Source organism: Lissotriton vulgaris, chromosome 3_2 (genome assembly GCF_964263255.1).
Source record: "Lissotriton vulgaris chromosome 3_2, aLisVul1.2, whole genome shotgun sequence".
NCBI lineage: Eukaryota > Metazoa > Chordata > Amphibia > Caudata > Salamandridae > Lissotriton > Lissotriton vulgaris.
In genome coordinates, this window is record NC_141690.1 from 187,583,663 (window position 1) to 187,599,666 (window position 16,004).

The 16,004-nt window shown below is 45.7% G+C and overlaps 1 protein-coding gene across 8 annotated transcripts in view; it reads right to left on the reverse strand.

Annotated features, from left to right (window-relative positions):
- RNF4 (ring finger protein 4) overlaps positions 1–16,004 on the reverse strand; it is a 334,013-nt gene that overhangs the window by 222,273 nt on the left and 95,736 nt on the right. The gene's annotated exons all lie outside the window — the stretch shown is intronic.

The window sequence follows — 16,004 nt, forward strand, 5'->3', positions numbered from 1 at the left end:
TTCAACACAAAGTTAAGCTTTTAGTGCAGCCAACAATTATGCCTACCGAGTAAGCCGCATGACTCAAGAGCGTCACACATGAATGACCAGCCAACGCTGTCATTCGTGTAAGATTTTTCGTAGATGTTCTTCTAGATGCTCAGCTAGAATTTCTAGTAGGACCCTTCAGTACAAAGTACAATTTGTGCACCATAGTGATTTGCCTACTCAATCCTTCAGATCGCCTCACATGTTTTATACATCTGAGATGACTAGAGAGTGATTGAAGTACTTTGCCAGACGCCTTAGCAGGACTGCCCATGTTCATGTCTTCACTTTCCAGTAGTCACCAGTTCGCCTCCCCATTCAAATAATCTCCCGCAGCCATCAGATAAATTAGAGGGGCCATCCAGTCCAGAGAAACAAACCAGTTCAACATCACTAATAATCACCAACAGTAAGCATTCCGAAATGCCACTTAATGCCACTTAATGATGTCCGCCTGGATTTCTTTATTGTGTCACAGTGTTCACTGGATGGCCTCTTCAATGTAGTAAAGGAGTAAAAAAAAGTACTTTTTCCATCTCTCAATCTAATTCTACACGTATGAAGAGATAAAAGCATAAAAGTAATCACCAGACACTCGGTAGTCACATCAGTCAAAGACATTATGAGTCCTGAACAGAGTACGGTCTCTAAGGCAGGCATTTAATGCATTATACTTGTATACATGTGAGCTTCCTGCATCTGGTCTACTTGGAATCAATGCACATGAAACAACACTGATGCTGCCAAACCAGTCCAAGACACATTAAATCATCAAGCAGCCTATTCAGATCAGTCCTGCTTTGAGCCATTACAACACACAAACGACCTACTTCAGATGGAGACCCCATAACAGATATGAAGCCATATTAACATCGGTTGTGGGGACGCTCCACTCAAATACAATCAGTAAGGCCAAAAACAAGACCCATCACTTTGGAAAGTGACCCGACAATTTGTCAGTACACTCTAATAATCTGATTAGAAAGCAGTTCTTAATCTACTGTGCGACAAGACAAAAAAAAAAGAAAGCCTTCTTGGCCCTTTATTATTCTCTATCTATGTAAGCAATGTCCCAGGGTACCTTTTCCAAATCAATAATTTCCCCCCTAAACTAGCACAAAGTGAAATCCATAGCCTAATGTATGCGGACGACATGGTCATACTTGACCGCACCTCTATCGGTATATAAAGGAACTTGGAAGAATCAAATAGGAACCAGAAAGTTCCCTTTTGAATATCTAACACCTCCAAAACAAAAATGTTACCTTTCAGAGGTAGAAGAAAATTACCATTGTTTTCTTGGTCCCTGGGAGGTAAACCGATGGAGTCAGTGAATGAATATGTTTATTTGGGTCGGATATTTTCATACAACCTCCAAAATGGTTCCCATTTTCAGAATCTCTGGCGGAAGGCAGATTCCCATATTGGGGTACTACAGAGATTCTACTGCTCCACTGGGAACAGGCACTTTGCTGGAGGTTTTTAGTATGAAAAATTCCACCCATTTTGTTTTACGGCTTGGAATATACACAAATTAAATCCTGGTGACCAATAGAGGTAAAAGAAGGGACTATCCTACGAAAAATGCTAAAAGTTAATATGAGAAAGTGGCTCTATATATACTGGACCAAGATAAGGCACAGTGTGTATAGAGTCCACAAACCCCAGAGGTATAACAGAGGTTAAAGTCAGGTGTGACCTTACTCTCTAAAGTGGTAGCTTGGTCGAGCAGTAAAGCAGTACCAGAGGACAGTGTAAAGCATTTGTTGAACACAGTCAGCAAAAGGTTTCACACACTCACAAACTGAACTCCAGGCCAATTTTTTTTTATATCAAAGATATAGTGGTTTTATTTCTAGAACCAACAAGTATCAAAATATACTGTTCTCAATACGAGAGGTCTCAAAAGAGTACTTTGCAGAAAGGAAATACATTTTGTAAACACAATAGGTACAGGGGTTGCAGTAGGCAACACAATTCTGGATCCTAGGTTCAGTCCGGGAATCTAAGTTGAAAAACAGTTTAGTAAAAACGTTTTAGTTGTTGCAGTGATTTTTAAGGAATATAAAACTATTTTAAAAGTTCACACTTCGAAACTTTTCAATGAAAATCTGGCAATGTTATCCAATGGGAGAAAATTCAGGTTGCAGTTAAAGTACGATCTCTTTACGTTTGTAATCCAGTACTGGTCTCCTAGGTCCAGCACTGGGGTCTCAACTTAAAACAGGTAAGTAATTACGTTTCAGTATTTGGTATGATTTTTAAAGAATATTTCAAGTTTTCAAAAGTAGACAGAAGAAATTTAACAGAAAAGCACACAATGGATTCCTATGGAGAAAATTCAAGTTACTAGTAAACTCGACCGATTACTTTTGCGGTTCAGTACTGGGCTACAAGATGCAGCACTGGCTTCTCTCCTGAACACAGGTGAGTACTTCGGAATTCGGTTTATTTTATGGGAATATTTTAAGTTTTCAAAACTTCACACTTAGAAGATTTTTCGAGTCAAACCAGTCAATGTTATCCAATGTCAGGGAAGTGAGTTATCGGTTTCCAGGTGAGTACTCGACTGGGGAAGTTAGGGTCCTGGGCAAAGGCTCAGGGGTCCCCCAGGGTCAGGTAGGTACAGTTGGTTCACCATCAGCGGCACAGGGGCAGCCGGGTGCAGAGGTAGTTAGGCCCAATGTTATCCAATGAGGGGCAGGGGGCCTCCGGTTTGTGGCTGCTGGATAGCAGGCCACGCAGTTATGGGAGCTGGGCTCCTGGTCACCTGCTCACGGCCAAGGGGAAAGTAGGTTTAACTCAAGACCTAATAACACTGTGCAAATCCCCTCCTAATTCATTTGTTTGCCACAACCTGTAAGTTTTTTAAGTGTTTCTTAGATTTGTACTAAAAGCATGGATCTTGATTAGTTATAAGAAAAAACACATACATTTATCCAAAAATCTTAACCCATTATGTTTTTATGAGTTTTAATGTAATCTTACAAGTTTATATCCAATTATCTTATATGATCTATTTGTTGACCTCAGTTGAGGTCTGAATCAATTAAAATTTTGAATTCGACCTTCAAAAGCAATAAAACTCACAGAATGAGACTGCGTCTAAAAATTATGGAAATCCATAGTTTGACTTAAGACAGCAATGTACACAAAAGCGAGGCATCGAACAATAACTACACAGTCCAACCCGAACTGCCAAGCTTTCCCTGAACCAGAAACAAGCAACCTGGGACAGGTTTTGGGGTAACACCCCACATCAGCAGGATGCTGGTTTCCGGTTCAGGGAAGCCAGGGCTGGACTGTTCCCATGAGGCACAGGGTCAAGACTGATTTGCATATAGCTGGGTCTGAACTGAGGTGGCGAAGTGGGCTAAAGAACAATGGATTCAACCCAGATCTGTGACAGAGGGTGAATGTCTGAAATGTTTCAGTGCTTCGTTTAGCATCTCCTTGTGTTTGCCTTGAATATAAAAATGTACATACATCCGGTGTGTGCGCAATTCCTATAGCCCGATCCCAAGATGCCCAGGACATTATTTGGGGTCAGACAAAAAAAGGTTTCATATTTATTTAGTCCCTGAAACAAGCAGGCCCAACCCCCTGAAGCACAATCCCTTTGGCTGCCAGTTTACAGTACCACATCAGGGAGAGTGAATTGTCTGCAGTTAATGTAATATCTGTGCACATAGGTTAATGCTGTTAAAACTTGTCAATATGGTTCATTAGGGCAAAGTTTTTTTTTTTAGTAGGGTGAGCGCTCTGAGGAAATGTAAGCTCGGACTGTTCCAGTATAAAAATGTGTACACACGTTTGCAAAGTTTAATAATATGAGGGTATGTAGAATGCTCCCAAATGCACTCGGATTAGATGCAAATATCTGCAGAAGCTTTAACCCTTTCGCTGCGGCGGCTATTCCGCCGCAGCGCTAAAAGAGCGGGGCGGGCGCATGCTGGTGACAGAACCGCTCCGTCACCAGCCGCGGTTGAGCTGTGCTCGTGACAGAGCGGTTCAGTCATGGCCCGCCCCGCTCAATAGAACGCGCCGCGCAGGCGCGGTGGCTGGGCCATGACGGAACCGCTCCGTCATCAGCACAGCGCCACCGCAGCTGATGACGGAGCGGTTCCGTCATCAGCAGGGGAGGGGATAAAGCAAGAATGAGGATTCTTTGCTTTCAAAATAACATGTTCACAAAAAAAGCAACTAGAAAAATTAATGTTTTGCTACTACTGTGAAATTGTAGGTACCATTTCTTTGAAACATCATTAAGTAAAATAAATAACGAGTTTCAACAAGATCATGGGAAACAGGGAAACATGAAAATAAAAAAGCACAGGCAGAGCCCACTGGTCTGGCATTGGTGGTCAGCCTTTTGTTTTTGTCTATGTGTGTCCTGTTAGGACAGGGTTTTTGTAAAACGTTATTGTTGCGAGATCTGCCGGGCCTTAATTGTTATAAAACATTGACAAAAAGTTAAAATATATTTCGGCTTCGGGGGCGCACGAGCTGAATGGCCGCTGTGGATTAAGGCTCCCGCAGACCGACCAGAAAATCCGGCAATTATCCTGCTTCTCGCCTGTACTTTCGGAAAACGTCACTTAACTGTTGTGCCCGGGCGGTGCTGATGTCAACGTGAAGAACGACGGCTGAGCGGACGGGCGAGTGGGGGAAGAGAGAGCCGAGTACTGCTTCCACTGCTCCTGGAGCTGCCTGTCGGAGGTGTTGGCTACTTGAAGCTCCGGCTTCACACGCGGTGGCTGGGCCGCAGAGGTGGACTCTCGTGTGGGACCGCGGCGTTGCAGTCTTCAGGTACGTCGGCGGTCCGTGCAGCAGCGGTGGAGAGAGGTATCAGGTACCTTGGTGGCTGGGAACTGGTCCGCAGCATTAAGGTCCAGTAAGAAGAGACTTGGCACAGTGGTGGGCGGCCATTTCAGAGACGGACCTCGCAGGCTCTAGTGATGATCGGGCCCGGCCTGGCGGTGCAGGAGGTGACGCCGGCTACTGCCCTGTTGGATGGCATGTGAGGTGGGCAGAACTGTTGCCCGGGACTGTGGGCTCTGCTTCAGGCTACAGATACCAGTGAGGTGGAGCGGATCACAGGGGTGCACTGGTGGCGAGGGAGCGGCCATTTGCTGCGCGTAATGCCGAGGCGCATATGAAGGGCGCGCTGCCTTAATGTTAATGGACTACGGCTCATGCATGCTGTGAGAGGCGAGTGACCATGTTGGAAGAGCGGGATGACTGGGGGTGCAACAAAGGAGGAGGCGCAACATTTGGAGGTGAAATGAATGAAATGAAATGAAATTGGATTTATAAAGCGCATGGCTGCCCGTAAGCGTCCCAGAGGTACTGCTGTGGTGGACGACATTGGGAAAGCCCCGAAGATTCAGTGGAGAGCAGGGAGTAGTGATAGGAGCGCACTCCCTGGGGTACAGCGGTCGTAGACTTTGCTCTTGATAGGTCAGTACTGTGCAGGGCGCTGGTGATATTTGTAGACGGTGCACGTGGCTAATGAGGGCAAGGATCGGTTCGGTTGGGGTGCTGTCGCCTGACTGGAACTCCTATATGGACTAGATCGGCGTTTAGACAGAGATAACAGAATGAGTGAGGTACCTCTCTGCTGGCCCTGGGACCAGGCCTGAGAAGTGGTGGGAGGTGCGCACAGCACAGCATTGCTGAGGGACATTGCCTGGACACAGCCCTGGTTTTTCAACATCTGTGCTGGCTCAATCTCGGAGGGAGCGCAGAAAGGGCCCGAGTGGGTCCAGGTAACTTAGGCATTGCGCTGTTGGAGGGTGGCTCTAAAGCCTACCTGCGCGTGACCGAGAAGACGACTCACGCACGTGATCAGTGTAGTGAAGGGCACTTCTGAGGCTTATTCGGACTACTCCCAGGGACATGATGGGGCGATTGGATGCCCGCCAACCGAGGCTTAATTTTGATGCTAAAAAAACAGCTAAGCAGCCACACACGGATGGGGATGCAGCAGGGGAGGCCTCGCAGCAGGACTGTCAACCACTGCCGAGCGATGTTCTCAAGTAACTGCTTGCGGAGGTCCGGCACAGATTTGCGACCATGTCTGAAAAAATAGGCACGGTGTCGACGCGAATGGACGCTATTGTGAGGAAGATAGAGGGCCACGAAACACGTATCAAGGAGACAGAACAGCATGTCTCTGATGTCGAGGATACCACCACGCAGCTGAAAAAGGCGACAACACAAATGGACAAATTGCGGAGGATCATGGCGGCGAAAAATGAGGACATTGAGGCCAGAAGTCTGAGAAATAATATACGGGTGCTAGGCATACCGGAAAGCATGAACACGGCAAGGATGGAGGTGTACATTGAAAATCTGCTCAAGGCCTTGGTGGGAACTCAGCTCCTTTCTTCTCAATTCGTTGTTGAAAGGGTGCACCTGTCGCTGGGTCCAAGACTTCCCCCTGGTAGTGCCCCTAGACCCATTATTGGCCGTCTCTTAAATTGTAGGGATAGAGACACTGCCTTACGAATCGCACGAGAGAAAAAGCAACTGTCCCATGATGGCATCTCCTTCACTATGTTCCCGGACTTTACGCTTCAGGTGCAAGAAGGAGCGTCGCAAATTTCTGGGAGTTAAACAGAATCTCAGGCAAATAGACTGTGCTTTGCTATAACCCGTTCGCCTGCACGTCACCTATCAGGGGACACAAATTCTTTACTAATCCACAACAGGTGGAAGATTACCCGAAACAACTTAAACGGCAGAAGAGAGCGTTACCGGAACATGATTCCCCGAGCTCGCAGTCACCTAGCGGAGAGTGAGATTCATGGCACAAGACGTTAATTTACTATGGAAGAGTGCCTTATGCTTTGTGGATAGGATTGGACTACTGAGCAGGGTTATGGTCTTGGGATAAAATGATACACCAGTTCACTGATCGGTTAAAGGAAAAAAGAAATGTTCTCCTTCTCTTTTGCAGATACCTGGGAGGGTGAGCAAGCATGAGAACTGCTCGGTCACCCTTGAGTTGGACCCGGAACATCGTTGGGTGATCTGTAGTGTTTGGTCCAAAGAGAGGTTTTCTTAAACCCCCTGGGCGTATTCCCCTATCGGGAGAACACTCTTATTGTTGTAACTTTGGTTAATGGTTTTCACGAGTCTTCACTCCGGTTCACAAGAGGAAGGCTTGGGCCCGGTTCACCTAGACGAAACGATGTGGGTTGTATAGGAGGGGGGAGGGATACTAATTACTGGCATGGTTGGGATGCTTCGGTGGGAGGGGGAGCGTGAGGGGGGAGTTTGTTTGTCACAGTGAATCACATGCACAGGTATTCAAAGCTAAGTATGTCTTGTTGTGCTCACGAGCACTGGTATATGTACAACAGCTTGATGATATTCAGTGGGGACATGTTGGACACGCAGGCACAGGAGGATAGCAGCACCCTCAGGGTGATTTCTTGGAATGTTCAGGCCTAGAGGACCCAAGGAAGCAGAGGAAAGTCCTGGCATACCTGGATCGGCAGCAGGTCCACGTGGCGCTCTTGCAGGAAACACATATAGCACCGAGGGCCACAAATAATTTTGCTGCTAGATGGGCGGGCTGCAGAGTGTTCTCCTCAAATCCCTCATATGCGTGGGGCGTGGCCATACTATGTAATCGGCATACCAGATTCGAGAAAATGAGAGCACTGGACGACCTGCAGGGACGATATGTTCTACTCTGGGGGTGGCTGGGTTTAGATACGGTTACAATAGTTAATTGCTATGGCCCAAACATTGACAGTCCAGACTTCTTTACCAACTTATGGGGTAAAATCCTGGCGGTGGGTGTCAGCCCACATCATTTGGGGGGGATGAGGGGGGGCAATTTCAATGTAGCTTTCTGTCCACAGTTGGATCGCTCCAATGCGGGCCCGCAGCATTACACCAGGGTACAAGTGGAACTGCAGGGCATCATGGTAGGGGGGGGGGGGGTTGATAGACAGCTGGAGACACATGCATCCTCTACAACAGGAGGGCACACATGTTACCTCATATACGGGAACCTGGGCATGCATTGACTACTGCCTACTGTCTAGGGGGCATGGCCCGGCTCTTCGTAATGTCACGCACTTGGCTCAGACTTTCTTGGATCATCATTGTCCAGTAAAGGTCTCACTATCTCTACCGTGGTATGATAGGCCTCGTCCGGGGTGGAGACTGCAACCTACGGCCTTGTTAGATTTAGTGTCCCAAAAAGAATTAGGCAAAAAAAACAGATTTTTTTGTGCAAAATAAGTGTTCTGTAGAGAGTGTCGAAATGATATGGGAAGCCTAAAAGGTAACCATCCGTCGATACTGTATGTTTAAGTGCTTTGGGGTCCTAAGAGATATACAGAACACGATACGAAAGTTGGAGCACGATTTGAAGGACATGGAGAGGGGCAGGTGCAGAAGGATTTTCGTGATACACTTAGTGAATATGAAGATACTGCACACAGGGAGGTGAAGTTCCGGGGGAATTACTGGACGGTACGCAAATTTGGGGAAGGTGAGAGGCCAGGGAAGGCGGTGGCAAAGGGCCCTCGCTTCAGCACGCATGTACTAGAAATACGGGTGCCAGGCGCGCCGCCATATCGTAACTCGCTACATATATTGGAGGCGTTCACCGCGTACTACACTGCACTTTATGCTTCACAGAGACAGGGCACTGTAGATCTGGGGGACTTCATGGGGGAGGTGGCACTCGGATGGCTTGGAGATACCCAACGGAAGTTTCTAAGCCTTCCGTTTGAAATTGATGAAATTAGGGAGGCTATAATGCAGCTTCAGAAAGGGAAGGCAGCGGGTTCAGATGGCCTCCCAGCTGAATTCTATAAGGCGTACATCGACATTATGGCGCCAGTTTTGAAGGAGGTCTACGAGGAGTATTTAGAGGTGGGTATACTCCCATCTTCAATGCGTGAGGCGATAGTCATGTCCTTATTAAAGCCGGGAAGACCCCTGAATCCTGCGATTCTTAAAGGCCACAGTCTTTGATGAACTGCGACACGAAAATATTGGCAAAGGTTCTTGCAAATAGGCTGTCCCTCTTTTTAGACAAACTCGTCCTACCTGACAAGGTGGGGTTTGTGCCTGGTAGGGCTACCTCCCATAACCGTCGGACTTTATTTTCATGTATTCAGAATGTGGCACCTGACTTCCCGCTCGACGCAGTATTTTTAGACGACACTAAGGCATTTGACTCGGTGGAGTGGGATTATCTATTTGGGGTGCTTCGGAGGATGGGGTTCCCGGAGGGGTATCTGTCTTGGATTGCACTATTGTATCACGTCCCACAGCTAGAGTCTTGATTAATGGTCATCTATTTTAATCCCTTATTTCCAGAGGCACTCGTCAGGGGTGCCCGTTATCCACGCTTCTTTTTGCCATTGCGGTTGAGCCCCTGGTGTGTCAGCTGCGGCAATTACACCAGGATAACGCGTTTCGGTGTTGTCTTCGTCCAATTTTAGTGTCACTGTATGCGGATGATATTACCTTATATATAAGGGACCCGCAACAGAATATTAACCCCATTTCACGGGACTTTATCAAGTTTGGTCGCCTCTCTGGGATATGTATTAACTGGGGAAAATTCCACGTTTTTCCTCTTGCACTGGCGGTCACGCAGTTCCCGCTTGACTTCCTGTTAGATTGGTGCAATACGGAGTTGAAGTACCTTGGCATACGGGTAACTAGAGATAGGGAGGAAACCATACAGGCCAACTATGGCACGGCCATAGCACGCCTCACTGATGTCACTCGCTAGATATCTTTGCCTCTGTCGCTTGCTGGCAGGGCCTCCCTTATCAAGATGGTTGTGCTCCCCCAGTTCCTATATTTATTCCTAAATGTCCCCTATGCTCCGGGACGATTCTTCTTCAAAACATTAAGTTCGGAGTTGCTACTGTTATTATAGGGGGGGAAGCAGGCGAGACTCTGCTGGTCGGTGCAGACGAGGCAATACGAACAGGGGGGTTTTGACATCCCGGATTTTGAATTATACTTTCTCAGTGCACAGGCACATTATGCATACTGTTGGATACACCCCCCCCCCCCCGGTACATGACGCAAATTGCAGTAGCGGACTGGCTGGCTGACCCTGTGCCGCTGTCTGGTGCGCTACATGACCCTGCCACCACGCGGGCGACGCTGCCTAATACTGTCAATGGCACGGTGAATGCATGGCATCGGACAGCGACATTGTTGGAATTGCCTTTCATTTACGCCCAGAATCTCCTGTTGTCGTATCACCCAGATCTATCCTTGTTACAAGAGACAGGTTTTCAGAGATTATGTAAAAGGGCCAATATAGCCACTTGGGGAGACCTATACCAGGATGGGTTGTTTTGTTCAATGGAGCAACTTATAGGCGGAGTGCAGACTACACCCTTAGATGTATTCCTTTATAAACGACTTAGGCAAGGGATGCGGTCTATTCTTCCTGATTTTCCCAATTTATTTATGTTATTTGTACAGCGCCTGAATCACCCCAAATGGGGTATCTCCGCGCTCGGACAGTGACAGTGAAGGAATGGACCATGATTAGAACAAAAAGGTTTTTAGTTTTTTCCTGAAAATCAAATAGTTAGGGGAAGAACGGATGTCCAGGGAAAGATCATTCCAGAATTTGGGGTCAAGATAGGAAAAGGACCTGCCTCCCATTCTGGTTTGTTTAATACGGAGGGCCTGGATGTCTCCTACCATTACATCAAATGTTGGCATCCACAGATGGTAAGCACATCGTGTCCGGATTATATAGCTGTATCCGTATGCACAGACCAGGAGTGATCAGTCAGTCATGTATGCATTGGGCTGAAGATTTAAGGCGGGAAGTTACGGATGATCAATGGGACTACTGCTGCATGCAAACGGCACAGATATCGGCTAGCTGTAGGCTGAGAGTTGGTTCGGTTCAAAAACTTTATTCGATTCAAACAGACAATCATAAAAGTATACATTTTAAATTACAAAACAGGATTACAATTTTAATTTTAGAATGAACCATCTAAAATTACACATTAAGAAAATTAAAACATAAGTTGATATATTCCACAAGTCATTTATCAGGATGAAACATACAGACAATAGAACCCGCACTGATCACCTTAAGTCAGCAAGTGTTATTTCACAGAGTATTTATAATTGAATGGCCATCATACAGCAGCAAGTAAATACAAGTTCCCACAACGATGTACAGGTCTAAGGCAGAGTTAGCCATACCGTTTCCTAATCAGGAGTGACACTCGTATAAAGTCTAACATGGCGCAACATACTCCAGCAGATGCTAATGATAACAAGTAGTCATAACCTTCTTTATAATTACATGGTTGCCGCCCCTTCAAAATGGGCTTAATAAATCTGGTCATTGGTTCCTTATATAAAGAACAAAAGAGGACAACATGTACTCTGACTAACTTTGTTATTACAAGGACAAGGGGGCAGCCTCTCACACCAACCCCCTTGGTTAGGAAAGGCGAAAAGAAAGTGCAGAATGTTTAGCCTGAACCTTGTAAGATAAAACCGCCATTGCACATGGGTTGTAAAAGTTAAGTAGAACTGGTGCTGTAATTTAACCACACATCCTGTTGACCTGACCAAGGAAAATGTGTGTGAAGATTTCCAGTAACTTGTTTTAATTTGGGCTTTAATGTCTCCCTGGATATTTTCAGGATTGTCAAACATGACCCAGGCCTATTTTATGTAACATGTCACTGACATATGACAACCAAGGGATCTGCTTTGCATTATCAAGGCTCTTACAGTCTTGGAGAATATCTCTGGAAAGCTGGAGGTCCTCAGATAGCCATATTTTGCCCCATAATAATAAGGGCGAGAGGCGAATGATATCACTCACATAACTCATTCCCATTTCGTCATGACAGAAACTATTCGGTGAACCCGATGGAATTAATAATACACGCTTTAAGAATTTGTTTTCCATGACCTGTATCGTGGCAGGGCTTTCAGTCCCACATACCCCTGCCCCATAGGTGGCCACAGACAGACATTTAGATCTATACAGGGTTTTTAGGTGTGCGACCGGTTTTTGACCTAGCTTACCACAAAAGCGGAACAGACCTTCTATGGAACGACTGGCACTCTGAACTCGAGCCTTCATTAGTGGGGCCCAGCTCAGTTTGTTATTAAAAAGGTTTCCCAGGTAATTAAAATTATCTACCTTTTCAATGGTGAAATTATTTACCATGAACTTCCTAGTTTTTGCCCCTTTTGGACCACAGACCATTGCAAAAGATTTTGCAAAGTTTACCTTCAGATCCAGGTCCAGCATGAAGGTATTAAAGGCGTCAAGACAAATCTGCATACAATTTCCTGTAAGGGTCATTAATACCGTGTCGTCGGTGTAAGAGAGCATCGGGATACTCCTGCTATTTACCTTTGGGAAATCACAGCAATGGTCCAACAAGTACTTCTCCAGGCCATTTGTATACACTAGGAACAAGAAAGGCGCCAAAAAGCAGCCTTGTCGCAGGCAGAGAGTCATCCATTATAAATATTTGAATAGATTATATTATATGCCTATAACTAAGTATCGGTTTAAGTTGGGTGATACAGATAGGTGTCAAAGGTGCAAGCAGCCAGCAGCAGAATTTCTTCATTTAGTATGGGAGTGCCCGACTATACAGGACTATTGGGAGCAAGTTCTAACGGAATGGAGTACCATGACTGGATGTGTTTTGGAGAGGGACCCGCTGCTAACATTGTTAGGGTACACGGAACAAATACCTCCACAGCAGAGGAAGCTTATAGCACTCTATTACTCGCTAAACAGAGGGTGGCATGTTAATGGGAAAGGGGAAGAGTCCCAAAATTTAAGGAATGGATAGGAGATTTACTGTATTGTCAGGAGCAAAGTGTCACATATGCTGAATTGCTGCCAGTAGCTTCTCAAGTACGAGATATTTGGGGAACAGTTCAGGACTATCTCTTGCTAAATGGTACTGCAACAGGAGGAGGAGGAGGAGGGGGGGGGGGAGGGGGGGAGGAGGAGGAGGAGGAGGAGGGGGGTGAAGGAGGGGGGAGGAGGAGGAGGAGGGGGGTGAAGGAGGGGGGAGGAGGAGGAGGAGGAGGGTGAAGGAGGAGGAGGAGGGGGGTGAAGGAGGAGGAGGGGGGTGAAGGAGGAGGAGGAGGAGGTGAAGGAGGAGGAGGAGGAGGTGAAGGAGGAGGAGGAGGAGGTGAAGGAGGAGGAGGAGGAGGTGAAGGAGGAGGAGGAGGAGGTGAAGGAGGAGGAGGAGGAGGAGGAGGAGGAGAAGGAGGAGGAGAAGGAGGAAAAGGAAAAGGAGAAGGAGGAGAAGAAGGAGAAGGAGAAGGAGGAGAAGAAGGAGAAGGAGAAGGAGAAACTACTGTGTGTGCCAATATGCTCCTTGTGAAAGAACACAATTCTGTCATTCACAGTGAAGTCAGCTGACAGAGAGAATTTCAATAAAAAACAAAACGATCCCAATTAGAGACCCAGTTCTAAATCCCAATGAAAGTCACAGAAGTCCACTCCTGGTATATGTCCTTGCAGACTTAAAACATTTAATAAATTCACAAGAATTTACATAAACAGGCCAATAAATCTTACTCATAGAAAATATTTATGCACTGCAATTTAGTATGAATAAATATGCATGTGAATATCTGCACATATGAAAATCTGTTGAACGTTTACAAGTTAACTTTCCCTCCAAATACTTTTTCTCCAACCTTGGAAGTTTTACCTCTGCCCTTGTCAGGAGTAAATTTTCTCTGAATGGGAAAAAATAGATAAAGAGGCGGTGAAACCCCTTAAAACATGCAAGTTAGCAGGTTTGCACACATCAAAGGGGCATTCCAAACCTGGAACTTATGCCTACAACTAACTCTAGTATGTAAATCTGCGGAAAGGTGGTAAAATAAGTGAATTGCATGTATTCAAACCCTACTATAGTATGAGCCCTGGCATAATCAGAGGCTATTGTCAGAACTCTTTTATAATAAGATTGATACTATAATTTGCCGCCTCATTGCATGGAACTAAAGGAGCATAAAGGGTTTAGTGGATTTTTAAAAGATTTTTAACAGAACAAGTAGATTTATGAAGCAATCTGTCCTGTGGAAAAGCAGATCTTTTATCAAGTTCCACACCCCTGATACACGCATGTACACATTACACAAATTCACAATGTGAGGCATAAAAAGACAAGTCCATTTGCCTATACTTAATTATGTGGTCACTGCAACGTGAGGGTTCGGGTGCAAGGACAGAAACAGCCACTAAACTGCAAGCGGAGATTCTTGTGGAAAGTGAAGATTTTACAACCACATCCCTGGTCAAGTAATGTACAAAGGATGCTAAACTCCAAACACTGAAAGATTGAGACTGGCCCCAGCTGTTTCTAGCCACAATCAATATTGTCAAAATTGTCCACCCTCAATGTCGAAGTTTTGAGGATCTCTTCAAATATACACAGCATCTTCTCTTGGTCAAAAAAGAACACTGGGCACACTTTGATGTCTAATACCAGGTAGCTTTCCTCAGTATACAGACTGGAATTTAATTCATCATTCCTCTGTGTTGCTATTGTATGCCAACGTGTTTCGAATCCTGGGCATTAAGTACAGGGACTCGTCAGGGCTCTTGCATTTAGCAGTGATGATATTTTTCTGAAATGGATGTATATAACAAAAGTTACAATCTGTTGTTGGGGCTCCCCGTCATTCTCCTCCTCTTTTCCCTTTAATTATCTTATTAACACCTTGGCTGCTATGTGTTTTCCCCCCCTGTGCTGGAAATTACTCTTCTGCTGTAATCATGACGAGCTCAGCTCGTCATCAGCACAGCTCAACTGTGCATCATGACGAGCTGAGCTCGTCATCAGCATCGAAAGGGTTAAATGTACCTTGAGAGTAGTGTTCTTCTTTGCAGCTTGTTACATCAGTTTGGGATATGTGCACCAAGGTGGTGGATTTTTCTGTTTAAAAATAGGGACAGTAATCAGAGGTCACCTCAGGCTAATTATTATTATGATGGTGATAATTTCAAGCACACCGAGAAAACAGGAGGCTTCGACAGAAGGTTTTTCTCTAACAACCTTAAATAGATGGGCCTACCAGAGTATAAAGAAGGCAACTACATGATTGCATATTTGGAGGAATGAATACGGTGTAAAGTTGTGTCACAGAAACTCTCTGGATTCTTTGTGATCAAGTGCAGTGTTCTGGCCATATCCCCTCCACCTGGGACTGCATCAAGACCAGAGATAATGTGCATATGGAACTATGATGATTGAGATGCAATTTTAATAGCTGCATGAAAAAACAGTAATTTCTTTATTGGGGGTGCAAAGTTAATGCTATTCCTAGGCTATACACTAGCAGTGCAGCACAGGAGGCTCTCTGGAAGTCAAGCGAATACTCCAGGAACAAGGGATCAAATATGCTTTGATGTCCCCAGCATGCTTGAAAATTCTGTTGAATGGAGAGAGAATTCTTTGAAGATCTTAAGGCGGCATGGGACTGGCAAGACAGCTATACCAATAAAGCCTCATGGTGCCTCCTCTCTCTGACTGAAGCCAAAATGAAGGTGCTGCAGGGCTGAAAATCAACCATCCTCTGCGATAAATCGCCCAACAGGCCAGACAGGAGAAAACAGATTGTGTTACTAGCCACAAACACATGGCAAACTGGAGAGACAAGTAGTAAGCAACTTCACAGGAAGGCAAATCGAGCTTGGATTCTGTTTCAGACGTCATGGTGAAGTCCAGTGCAGAATGGCCAGGGTTGACTCCCAGCGTGGAAGATAACTTCTGTAACAGAGGGATCTCTTTTGTTGGTAAATAACGGAAGGTTGGCGGGGCCACAGACTCCTATCTGGGGCTCATAAGATCCATCCAGCCGATACGCTGGAGCAGATATGCATTCAGATGGAGTAAAATATTTGTGGCGGGCATCATTAAGAGGGAGGCCCTCTACATCCACGATCACACTTGCTT